At 42.0% G+C, this 13,257-nt stretch overlaps 1 protein-coding gene across 6 annotated transcripts in view; it reads right to left on the bottom strand.

Moving 5' to 3' along the window:
• BICD1 (BICD cargo adaptor 1) overlaps positions 1 to 13,257 on the bottom strand; it is a 272,490-nt gene that overhangs the window by 16,167 nt on the left and 243,066 nt on the right. The gene's annotated exons all lie outside the window — the stretch shown is intronic.

Raw genomic sequence — 13,257 nt, 5'->3', positions numbered from 1 at the left:
CTTAGACCATGTATTTCCTTAGCAAATCCCTTTCCTTATATGTGTTTGTTTGTTTGTTTATTTGAGACAGAGTTTTGCTCTTGTTGCCCAGGCTGGAGTGCAATGGTGCAATCTCAGCTCACTGCAACCTCTGCCTCCTGGGTTCAGGCGATTCTACTGCCTCAGCTTCCCGAGGAGCAGGGATTACAGGCATGCACCACCACACCCGGCTAATTTTGTATTTTTAGTAGAGACAGGGTTTCACCATGTTGGTCAGGCTGGTCTCAAACTCCTGACCTCAGGTATCCACCTGCCTCGGCCTCCCAAAGTGCTGGGATTACAGGCGTGAGCCACTGCACCCGGCCTCTTTATACATTATGTAAATAATATTTAATCCACATTATCACAAATTCTGGATTTACAGCCTTAACGAGGCTCTACTGACATTTACATTTAAAGTCTTCTATTTAAGTATCACCTGTTTTAAAGCCAATATATTCTGTTATAAAAAAGCCTGCCTATATAGTTACATAACTCCAGAATTTAAAATTCGAAAAAACTGCTGATGCTTTTCCAGAAATACACTAAAACTGTTTGTGATGCAAAGTAGAATACAATATAAGGCAGGCTTGATTTTTGTTCACTCAAGAAAACATTACTGAAGGAACCCTTTTATATGGTGGTCTTTGTTGCCATCTTATTAATTAGCACACCTTAATAGGAACAAGGAGATCTGATTTTTGTTTAGTAGCTGGTGTTCAGATGATCATACTCAGTAAAAATCTTTCAAATACAACAAATCTCTTTTCTCAGATTGAGGAAATTCCTTTTTTAACTCTGTTTTCCCATTTTGCAGCATTGATAAGCTACAGATTCCCTTTTGTAGAAACTCAGAGTCTTAAGGGATACATTCTTTTGTCTTTTTAAAATCTTTGCTCCTTTTGTCTTTTCCAACAGCTTTCCTGCCTATGTGAGTGGTAATTGAGGAATGTCTTAGACTAATTTGACAACTATTTTGATAAGGCCACCAGACAGGCAGTTAAGTTAACCAGGTGTGTGCTGCCCTCCGATGGTGTATTTGGGTAAATGCAATGGATGTAAAAACCACCCTGGATTCCTTACATCTTACGTTGCCAGGGAGGTATAATGAAAATCTTCTAAAGCAGAGTAGTGGCCTCTGTGGAATAGCGATCCTTAGAATTAGAGTAACTAGAGTATTAAAATGGCTTACATCTTTTAAAAATATCTCATATATTTGACTTTTTTTTGCCAATACAGTCACAGATTATTCATTCGAAATATAATTTATGATAAAATTCAGACAGCAGGTGATCAGAACCACAGTGTACTCCCTGAATGAAATGCTAGAGAGGTGGTAGACATTCTTATTTGTAGTGAATATCACTTTTTCCTTCATTAGAAGTAACATCATCACTGGCTAATATTTATTTTTTATTTTATTTTATTTTTGAGACAAGAGTTTTGCTCTTGTTGCCCAGGCTGGAGTGCAATGGCACAATCTTGGCTCACTGCAATCTCTGCCTCCTGGGTTCATGCGATTCTCCTGCCTCAGCCTCCCCAGTAGCTGGGATTACAAGCATGCGCCACCACGCCCAGCTAATTGTTTGTATTTTTAGTAGAGATGGGGTTTCACCGTGTTAACCAGGCTGGTCTCTAACTCCTGACTTCGGGTGATCCACCCACCTTGGCCTCCCAGAGTGCAGGGATTACAGGTGTGAGCCACTGCACTCGGCCTATTTATTTAGTTTTTGAGACAGGATGTCATGCTGTTGCTTAGGTGGCTATCATAGCTCACTTCAGCATCCAATGCCTGGCCTCAAGTGATCCTCCTGCCTCAGCCTCTTGAGTAGCTGGGACTACAGGCACACAGCACCACACCCTGCTACTTTTTTAAATTTTTGTAGAGAGAGGGTCTAGCTATTTTACCTAGGCTGGTCTTGAACTCCCGGCCTCAAGCAGTCTTCCTGCCTTGGCCTCCCAAGATGTGGGGATTGTAGGTGTGAGCACTGCTCCTAGCCAAACTAATGATTATTATTTTGCATTTATTATTTATAAGCACTTAGCTACGTGTTATCCTTAAAGAATAAAAAACAAATTTCATAGATAAAATGGCGATAGACTGAAAAAACTAAACTAAAATGCAGCTACGTTGCTCTGACTCAATTGTCTTCTAAATGCCTCTTCTCAGGTCTACAGCCCTCCAGCTGTGTCAACTGTAGCCTGGCTGAGCCACAGATGTGTCTTAGCATGTACTTTGTAAAATGAAGGAGGTAGGTTGGGAGGCTGAGGAAGTCCCTTGTAGCTCTGAGATGCTGCAGGCTCTGAGTGATCTCCCCTGCTCCGTCTAGGATCTATTCTGCTAGGCCAAATCTCGTTGCTTTGGGGGGCATAAAAGATGACAACTACGTGCATGAAGGAGCAGGCATTGTAGAACCCACAAAGCATCGCTGTTGTTTGGCCACCAGGGTTTGTCTAAACCACTCAACAGTCAAGTTACTAAACTTCTATTTTGTGTCAGAAACTGTGTTAGGCAGCAGGGGGGAAAAGGTGAACAGAGAAAATGTGGTCTCTGCTTTATCAAGGAAGATAAGCATATTTAATAAGCAACTACACTGAAGTGTTACGATGGTGATGGTGATGGTGATGATGGTGGTGATGGTGATGGTGATGGTGATGATGACAGCATCTAGTACTTATTTATTGCTTACGATATCTCAGGCACTGTACAGGCACTTAACATACATGCTCTTCTATAACCCTGTTTTATTAATCTCACTTCACGTATAAGGAAAGGGGAACTTAGGTTAAGTAACTTGACAAACTCCACTAGGAGGTAGAGGTGCAATTTGAATCCAGGATTGTATGGTCTAAGGGCTGAGCTGAACTTGCAGAAGTATCACTGTATTGCCTCCTATGATGGGCAAAGTGTAGGGTGTTACAGGACCTCACAGCGGAAGTTAATTAAATTAAATTAAACTGAATCTAACTAACCAAACATAACTAAATCTAACTAACCAAACATAACTAAATCTAACTAACCAAACAAGCATAACCGAATCTAAGCGGTTAGGGAATGCTTCCTGGAGGTCGTGATATCTAGGCTGACATCTAACATAATGAGTTAGTCAAATAACTTCTTTGTAACTACACACTTTTTAAGGTCTTTAGTAACAGTAGTAAGACTTCATCATAAAATTAAAGTGTTTATTTGAAATGATCAGAATGGAATCAGAAAATGCTGTACGTTTATACGATAAGGCCACAGGCTTGGGAAATGTCATAGCATACTCAGGAGATTATTTACGTATTTTTTTTAGAGGCAAGGCCTTGCTATGTCGCCCAGGCTGTAATGCAGTGAGTTCAAGCAATCCTCCTGCCTCAATCTCCTGAGTAGACGGGACTACAAGTGTGTACACTGTGCCTGGCTCAGGAGATTACTAATGCCTCCAGGGCAGGGATGAATATGGAACATTATAGCTCAAAGCATCTATAGGTCTGTCTCGATATGCACAAGAAGAGTACCCTTGTATGACATTCCTCCATAAACGAGGGCCTCACGTGGAAGGGAAGATAGAAAAGAAAGGGAGAAATAAGAGAGGAAAATATTTGCTGAATCAACATGGTGTAATCTTTCCTATAAACTTTACATTTGTTATCTGTTTTAAGAGACAGGGTCTCTTAAAGCCTGGTCTTGAACTCCTGGGCTCATGTGATCCTCCCACTTCAGCCTCTAAAATAGCTGGGTTGACAGGCTCGCACTATTCCTACATTGAAGAAAATAAGTGTTTTTGATAACATGGGAGACTATCATAGTCTCGCATATTTCTTTTCTGTAACTTCTTTTTAAAATCTCTCCTGCTAGAAAGGAACACAGAGGTTGCCATCACAGTAGGTGCTCTACAAGCCTCCACTGATTAATCCGAGATCACCATGTGTATTAACCTGCCCAAGGTCACACAGTGAGCAAGTGGCAGAACAAGGATTTAAATTTAGCCTTTTTAATGCTAGGGCCTCTTTTCTATTCACTCCTCTGGATGCTTCTCAAATTGACACCAGCTACCTCTAGAAAATATCAGGATCGTAGAGTCAAAGAAACAGAAGGAACTTTCCCAGAGATTTGAGATACTGATTTTAAGTCAACCAACACTCCCAAAAACACAAAGCAAAATGAAGGGTACAGGAATGAAGATAATATTCTGTTTTTAAGAAGAGGTGGCTGAAAATAATACATTTCATTGACAGAGAGAGAAAGTTTTGCTGTGTGGCTTTCTCTCGGGCTTCTATTATTTATAAAATTTTCAATGCAATTTAGAAAACTAACCAATTTTCTTTTCTTTTCTATGAGACAGACTTTCGCTCTTGTCGCCCAGGCTGGAGTGCAATGGTATGATCTCAGCTCACTGCAACCTCCGCCTCATGGGTTCAAGCGATTCTCCTGCCTCAGCCTCCCGAGTAGCTGGGATTACAGGCATGCACCACCATGCCCGGCTAATTTTTATAATTTTAGTAGAGATGGGGTATTGCCATGTTGGCCAGGCTGGTCTTGAACTCCTGACCTCAGGTGATCTGCCCGCCTCGGCCTCCCAAAGTGCTGGGATTACAGGCGTGAGCCCCTGCGCCCAGCCAAACTACCCAATTTTCTAAAAGTCAATGCCGTAGGGAGTCCAGGGGCCCACTGGTGGCTGTTTGGGATGGGAAGGAGCAGTTCACGTAGGAGACGGGGAACACTTCTATGTTTTGGCTCCACACCTGGCCCAGATGGCAGCAGTGGGCGCTGGTGAGCACCATGTGAGTGAAAGCCCATCTGTGGAGACCAAACCCAGCCAGGATGAGTAGTGAGGCTGCAGAGGTGGCTGCTTTGGGGCCCAAGTGCTCTAGGGCAGGCACAGCAGCAACCCTTGGTGGCAAACAGTCTCCTGTAGCATCGCTTGACTCCACCTCCTTGTTTTCCTGACTTGAGAACTAATGCATCCTACTTTTTCATGAGATCGTATTTTCCACACCACGTCTCTTTCCCTCATGATCATAAACAACCTCCAGATGCTCCGATGCTTCACATGTTCCCATGAAAACTATCTCTGTCCTCTGAGTTCTCCTCAGGCCAAGTATCCAAGTTCTTCCTTTTTTTTTCTTATCTTTCTTTCGTTTTTTTTTTTTTTTGAGATGGAGTCTCGCTCTGTTGCCCAGGCTGGGGTGAAGTGACGTGATCTTGGCTCATTGCAAACTCCACTTCCCAGGTTCAAGTGACTCTTGTGTTTCAGCCTCCAGAGTAGCTGGGATTACAGGCATGCGCTGCCATGCCTGGCTAATTTTTGTATGTTTAGTAGAGATGGGGTTTCACCATGGCTAGGCTGGTCTCGAACTCCTGGCCTCAAATGGTCTACCCGCCTCGGCCTCTGAAAGTGCTGGAATTATAGGTGTGAGCCATCAGACCCAACCCCATTTCTTCCTTTTAAGATGTGATGTCAATTTCCCTCAATCTTCTCCTTGCTCTCTGACCTTGTTCCAGTTTGTGCATCTCCTTCTAAAAATGAGGTGATAAGAAAGGAAATCATGTGTGGTAAGATATGCCCAGTGAAGAGTACAGTGGCACTGTCTTGTCTCATCTGAGACATCCCAGTCCTATTAAAATGGCAGAAACCTCATGGCATTTTTGGGCAGCCACATCACACTGCTATTTCCATTGAGCTGGCTTTGTTTACAGATAGTGCCGTTAAGTCATTCTTCCTCCATCTTACAGTGCTTGGAATTTCAGCACAATATTTCATATCCATTTAAACTTTATGTTTAAAATACATGTGAAATATTTCACCTCTTCCTATCTGATGAATATTTTGGATCCTATTCTGTCATTTAGCATTTATTTCTCTCTTAAATCAGAAAATGTGAGAATCATGACCTCAATAGCTTTATGTAAGATTAGCAATTAATAATAAGGTCAGGCTAAGTGAAGACCATATTTCATAAATATAAGTCAATGAATTTGGACCTTTTGCACATATCATTCAATTAGTTATGAGTCTACACAATTATATTATCCTCTAGAATTGATTTCTCTATTTGTCTCAAGAATATTAAAAAAAAAAATGCCTGGTTAGTTGCTTGCCCAAGTTCAAACACATTATTTTACCATTTCCCTGCTCTTATGAGATACAGAATGTGGATAGTCCAGTTCAAGTCATTCTTGATGAACTCACACTGGCTTTTAACAATCTCTATTCTATAGAGAGCATTTGTAACTCATCCATTTCCAGAAATTTGCCGAGGATGAGGCTCAAGTTTGTTGGTCTACAGTTTAGAGAAACTTTTCTTTTCCACTGTGTAAAAACTGTATTTCTACATTTCTTCTTCTGACATATATAGGTATTAATCCTCTTACTTAAATATTCTCTTTCTCCTTAGGCACCTCTTCCTCTGTCTTTCATAAGTTCATGATTTTTCAGTCTCTTTCCTTCAACAAGTGAGAAAAAAAGGGACGTGTGCTTTCTTCTTTTCCTTTCCTGTTTTGAAAATGGGCAACTCATATACTCATATTCTTTTTTTTTTTTTTTAGATGGAGGCTCGTTCTGTCACCCAGGCTGGAGTGCAGTGGTGTGATCTCGGCTCACTGCAAGCTCCGCCTCCCGGGTTCACGCCATTCTCCTGCCTCAGCCTCCCAAGTAGCTGGGACTACAGGTGCCCGCCACCACGCCCGGCTAATTTTTTGTATTTTTATTAGAGACGGGGTTTTCACCGTGTTATCCAGGATGGTCTTGATCCCCTGACCTCGTGATCCGCCTGCCTCGGCCTCCCAAAGGGCTGGGATTACAGGCGTAAGCCATTGCGCCCGGCCCACATACTCATATCCTTAAAAATAGGCAGGAGAAATGGAAGTTGATGATATAAGGAACACACACGCCTCTTGATGAGACTCTTAGTTATTATCTTTGCTAACTTGGTGTATTCTTTCCAAGACTGTTTATAAAAAAGGTTTAATGAATTTCTTTGAACAATTGCTATCACAGAACATTGCTGCTATTATTTATTTGAAAGTAAATAGATTTAAATAGATACCACTGCTATGGTTTGAATATCCCCTCCAAATTTCATGTTGATACTTAATCTCCAATGTGGCAGTATTGAAAGGTGGAACTTTTTAAGAGGTGATTGGATCATAAAGGTCTGCTCTCATGAATGGATAAACCCATTCATGGATTAATGGATTCATGGGTTAATGGATTCATGGGTTATGATGGGAGTGGAATTGGTGGCTTTATAAGAGGAAGACAGACCTGACTTAGCATGTTCAGCCCCCTTGCCATGTGATGCCCTGCACCACTTTGGGACTCTGCAGAGTCCCCACCAGCAAGAAGGCTCTCACCGTGACCTTGGACTTCTCAGCTTCCATAACTGCAAATGACAAATTCCTTTTCTTTATAAATCATCCAGTTTCAAGTATTCTGTTATAAGCAACAGAAAATGGACTAAGACAACCACTTTAGACCAAAAATATTATAAACTTGGAGTAAACAGTCAATATTCATTAAAGACCTTTCAATAAGAACAGATGATTAACAGTTAGTGGAAAAGCAAGAACATTTACTTTTGAAAGCTGTTAAGTAGGAAATTGACAGAGAGTTATAGATTGTCCTAAAATTAACACTCCGTGGTTAATGATCAAAGCACAGAGACATCCTCTTTTAGTCCTTATGGGAGGGAAAAGGGTATCTCTCTTCTTTCTGCAAACCTGGCCATGTTCTTCCAAACTATTCATTAATAGGGATTTTAGGCAATGACAAAAAAGGAAGAGCAGGCAGAAGAAATGTAGAAGAAAGAAGGATGAGAAATAGTGGTAATATGTAATGCTTATAAAAAGTGCTATATATATATTTGCAGACAATCTGCATGCAAAAGCTCTTGAATCATTGTAAAAACTCTATGAGATACATTTTATTTTTGTTTAGAAATGAGAAACTAAGTTTATGCAAGGTCACTTTCTGGATTACTTTTTTTTTTGAGATGGAGTCTCACTCTGTCGCCAGGCTGGAGTGCAGTGGCGCAATCTCGGCTCACTGCAACCTCCGCCTCCCGGGTTCAAGTGATTCTCCTGCCTCAGCCTCCCAAGTAGCTGGGACTACAGGCACACACCACCATGCCCACTTAACTTTTGTATTTTTAGTATTTTTAGAGACGGGGTTTTGCCATGTTGGCCAGGATGGCTCCATCTCTTGACCTCATGATCCGCCTGCCTCAGCCTCCCAAAGTGCTGGGATTACAGGCGTGAGCCATGATGCCCGGCTAATTTTTGTATTTTTAGTAGAGACAGGGTTTCACTATATTGGCCAGGCTGGTCTCGAACTCCTGACCTCGTGATCCGCCCGCCTCAGCCTCCCAAAGTGCTGGGATTACAGGCGTGAGCCACCGCACCTGGCCTCTGTATGGCTTTTATAATGAACAAAAGCTTTTTAGTGCCTAGAAAACTCAAGTGAGGCCAGGCACAGTGGCTCATGCCTGTAATCCCAGCACTTTGGGAAACTGAGGCTGGCAGATAGCTTCAGTTCAGGAGTTCAAGACCAGCCTAGCCAACGTGGTGAAAACTCATCTCTACTAAAATAACAAAAATTAGCTGGGCATGGTAGTGCGTGCCTGTAGTCCCAGCTACTTGGGAAGCTGAGCTACGAGAACTGCTTGAACCCAGGAGGTGGAGGTTGCAGTGAGCCGAGATCACACCACTGCACTCCAGCCTGAGCGACAGAGCGAGACTCTGTCTCAAAAACAAAAAAACAAACAAACAAAACTCAACTGAGATTGGTAGTCATAATCCCCATTTTACAGATTAGAACACTGAGGATCAGAAGGGTTAAGTGATTTTCTTAGGGCCCATCGAGAGAGTGGCAGAGTGAGAACTTGTGCCCAGGTTTCTGACTGTCCACCCACGCCCTTTCAGTGGAATGGCCCATGATGGTATAGACTGAATTGTGTTCCCCTAAATTCATATATTGAAGCCCTAACTCTCAGAACCTTAGAATGCAACTGTATTTGAAGACAGGACCTTTATAAGAGGTGATTAAATTAAAGTGACACTGTTAGAGTTGGCCCTAATCCAATCTGATTGGTGTCCTTGTAAAGAAGAGAGGATTAATACATACAGAGAGACACCAGGGATGCAGTGCACAGAGATGGGAGGACAGTGAGAAGGTGGCCTTCTGCAATCCAAGGAGGGAGACCTCAGGAGAAAACAGACCTGCGGACACCTTGATTTTGAACTTCGGGCCTCCAGAACTGTGAGAAAATAAACTTCTGTTGTTTAAGGCATCCAGTCTGCAGTCATTTGTGATGGAAGCCGCAGCAGACTAACAGAGCCTTTGATACTTGCTCCAAAGTAGAAGCAGTTAGTGCTCCTTCTTACTCTGCCGAGAGTACTTTTTCAGTCTAAATAAACCAAGAACAGCCCAAATTCTCTCAAATTATTCAAAACTAAGCAATCCAAGAGTTGAATTAAAAAGTTTTAATTCAAGGAAACTCAAAGTGAAAAAGATATATACAAAAGGCAGGAAGAACAAATTAAGAAGGATAATCTGGGGCTGGGCGTGGTGGCTCATGCCTGTAATCCCAGCACTTTAGGAGGCCAAGGTGGGCGGACCACCTGAGGTCAGGAGTTCGAGACCAGCCCGGCCAACATGGTGAAACTCCATTTCCATTAAAAATACAAAAAATTAGCCGGGCGTGGTGGCATGTGGCTGTAATCCCAGCTACTCGGGAGGCTGAGGCAGGAGAATTGCTTGAACCCGGGAGGTGGAGGTTGCAATGAGCCGAGATCGCGCCATCACACTCCAGCTTGGGCAACAAGAGCGAAACTCCGTCAAAAAAAAAAAAAAGAATCTGCATGCGAATTTAGCAGATTCCTTCTTAGCAAAAGCACTGTAGATAGAAGTGTGAAAGTGGTCAAAACAGTGGTACTGGGGAAAACTACACTGACAGGAGTGGAATGTGAGGAGCTGTGTTAGTGGAAAATGTAAATGTCCATATACTGTGCACTGACGTGGAGATAGAAAAGCTGCACAGTTATAAAAATCTCCCACACCCAGGAATTCTGATAATAGCACAAAGGTGCTCTCCATAATCAGTTACTAACACACTTAGATGCACTGGAGTCTTAAGTGAGGGTACATCACAATAATTTCCTTGCGTTTGCCTACGATGCTTCTGCAGCCATTTCCTATGGCCTCTCAGCTTTCTTCTTTCATTTTTTTGAGATGGAGTCTCACTCCTGTCACCCAGGCTGGAGTGCAGTAGTGTGCTCTCGGCTCACTGCAACCTCTGCCTCCCGGGTTCAGGCGATCCTCCCACCCCAGCCTCCCCAGTGCCACTACACCCAGCTTATTTTTTTTAACTTTTTGTGGAGACAGGGTTTTGCCATGTTGCCGAGGCTGCTCTTGAAATCCTGTGCTCAAACGATCTGCTCACCTCAGCCTCCCAAAGCGCTGCTATTACAGGCATGAGCCACCGTGCCTGGCCCTCTTTATTCTCTGTTCTCTCTCCTCTGTGCTCCTCAGCTCTTCTCCATTTCAGCATGAAATTTAGAGTCCATCAGAAAGACCTCTGTCTCTCTGTTAGATTCCAGCTCCAACAACCAGTAGCTAGTGACACTGAAGTAGCTAGTGACACTGAAGGTAGGGACACTGAAGAAGTGACTTAACTGTTCTGAGCCTCAGTTTTTCTATCTGTTAAGTGAGAACATTAAATACCAATCTTGCAGGATTCATGTGAAGATCAGGGGAGAGAATGTTTGTGAAAGCATGCAGCCCTGAGACCATCGATTAGACATGATGGACAAAGGAAAGGGAGGAGTCGAATGCCCTTAAGGTTTTCAGCTTCAAGAAACAAAGTAAATGCTATTAACAACAAGGAAATAAGAAAGGTCAAAATGGATCATAGGAGAAATGCATTTCAACAAGCTGTTCCTCCTATCATTATATTCACCAGAAATGCTCTTGTCTGTCAGACTTTGCAAAGTCAAATTTCAGTCATTATTTCTGGCCACCCCAGAAGGAGGTGTCTGCTTCCTGCAAACTCCTTTAGCACTTCTCTCACCTCCTTCGGTATTTCTTTCTTTTTTTTTTTTTTTTTTTTTTGAGACAGTGTCTTGCTCTGTCACTCAGGCTGGAGTGCAGTGGCGTGATCTCCATCTTGGCTCACTGCAATCTTCACCTCCCAGGTTCAAGTAATTCTTATGCCTCAGCCTCCCGAGTAGCTGGGATTACACGTGCATGCTACCACACCTGGCTAATTTTTGCATTTTTAGTAGAGACGGAGTTTCACCGTGTTGCCCAGGCTGGTCTCATATTCCTGAGGCAAGCAATCCGCCTGCCTCAGCCTCCCAAAATGCTGGGATTACAGGCATGAGCCACTGCGCCCAGCTTCTTTTGGCATTTCTTACAGACCTCTAGGCCCCTGCTTCCCTTGCAGTGTATCTATTCTCCCTAGCCACACTATGCAGCTCCTTGACAGCAGGCAGGACTCTGCCTTACAATTCTTCAATTCCCCACAACACTTTGCTAGGGAATTTATGTGGTGCAGACCACCTCCCTTTAAAAAATCCTCGGATTTATTTATTAGTATCATCAATGTCATTGTTTAATTAATTCACTTGAAGGGAGAGCTTACAATTTAGACATTCCTGTCATTGTAACAACATCTTTCTAACAAAAGGAATAAGAATGGATAAATATTATCTGATAAAGATTTTAAGGTTAATTTAGTGTTATCAGATGATCAATTATTCTTCTTTGGTAACTGTAAGATTTTGATATATAAATCTTGAAAATAATTTTTAAATTGCCATCATTTAAGTTGTGCCAAATAACATGAACAGTAAATGATTCCTCACTAAATCTACCGAGTGATTAGTAATGTTAGTGAATTAACAGAAAGGTTAATGGAAAGAAGCATCAATATACATTCTCCTTGTAATAACAACTTGAACATTTAAACAGTCCTGTGAATTCCTAAACAAATAAACTGAAAAACGCACATATAGAGAATTTAGAAATAATAAGGAAAAACTGAGAAAGAAATATTATATATAAAAGAAGAAGAGCATGAGATAGAAACATTTACATAAATATTAACAGTAGCTAGGAAAATAACTATTTTCAAAAATCTAATGATGAATTTAATGGTACACTGATATGAATAAAAATGGAGAGCTGTGAAGCACTGTCAGCATTTTATAATCAAACACATAGAGTTGGCTATCTCATCCCTTTTCACCAAACATATTACATCCCCTGTTAAAACATTAGTTATTCTAAAAGTACCCACAGACGATAGTGTAATTTCTGACTTCTCGGGTGAAATCTGCTAATTTATATCACCAAACACTTCAGACATATTTACATCAGTCTTTAACACAGCACAGTCCACTATAGCATATACTCTTTTTTTTTTTGAGACGGAGTCTCGCTCTGTCGCCCTGGCTGGAGTGCAGTGGCGCAATCTCGGCTCACTGCAAACTCCACCTCCCGGGTTCACGCCATTCTCCTGCCTCAGCCTCCCGAGTAGCTGGGACTACAGGCACTCGCCACCACGCCCGGCTAATTTTTTGTATTTTTAGTAGAGATGGGGTTTCACTGTGTTAGCCAGGATGGTCTCGATCTCCTGACCTCGTGATCCGCCCGCCTCGGCCTCCCAAAATGCTGGGATTACAAGCGTGAGCCACCGCGCCCGGCCAGCATATACTCTTGATAGAAACAATAATTCTTCATTAAAAATTTCCAGAGAACAAAAAGAAGGAATTGTTGAAACACATCAAAAAATTTCAATATAGACAATGCAAAAATAAGACCTGGTGACAAATCTTAAAAAGCATCTGGCTCCTCCTTCATATAAATGACAACTGCATATAGTTCATCACACTTCAATGACAAGCATGAAAGTCGTCTTCAACAATGTAGAATGACAGCATGCCTTGCTAAGTAGAGAGGGAGCATTTTTAGATTTTTCAGTGGTTATAGATTTGACAAAACCTTTCACCCATCTTCCCATTTGCTGTCCTGACGAATATCAGATGACTAGCTTATAAAACAAAGCAATATTCATGCAAAAATCTATTTTTATTTCAAATCTTGCAAAAGAGAAATATAAAAATGCCCTGCAGTACAGTCAGCTTTCTGTTTCTGAACAACTTACAGTTAAACCATGAGCATGTGTGTTATCAACAGCCTATGGTAGGAAAGACATGGAGGATAAATGGGGAGAGGGTAATTAAACACAGTG

This window comes from Nomascus leucogenys, chromosome 23 (assembly GCF_006542625.1).
Source record: "Nomascus leucogenys isolate Asia chromosome 23, Asia_NLE_v1, whole genome shotgun sequence".
NCBI classification, from domain to species: Eukaryota; Metazoa; Chordata; class Mammalia; order Primates; family Hylobatidae; genus Nomascus; species Nomascus leucogenys.
This window is presented reverse-complemented; position numbering and strand designations above follow the sequence as displayed.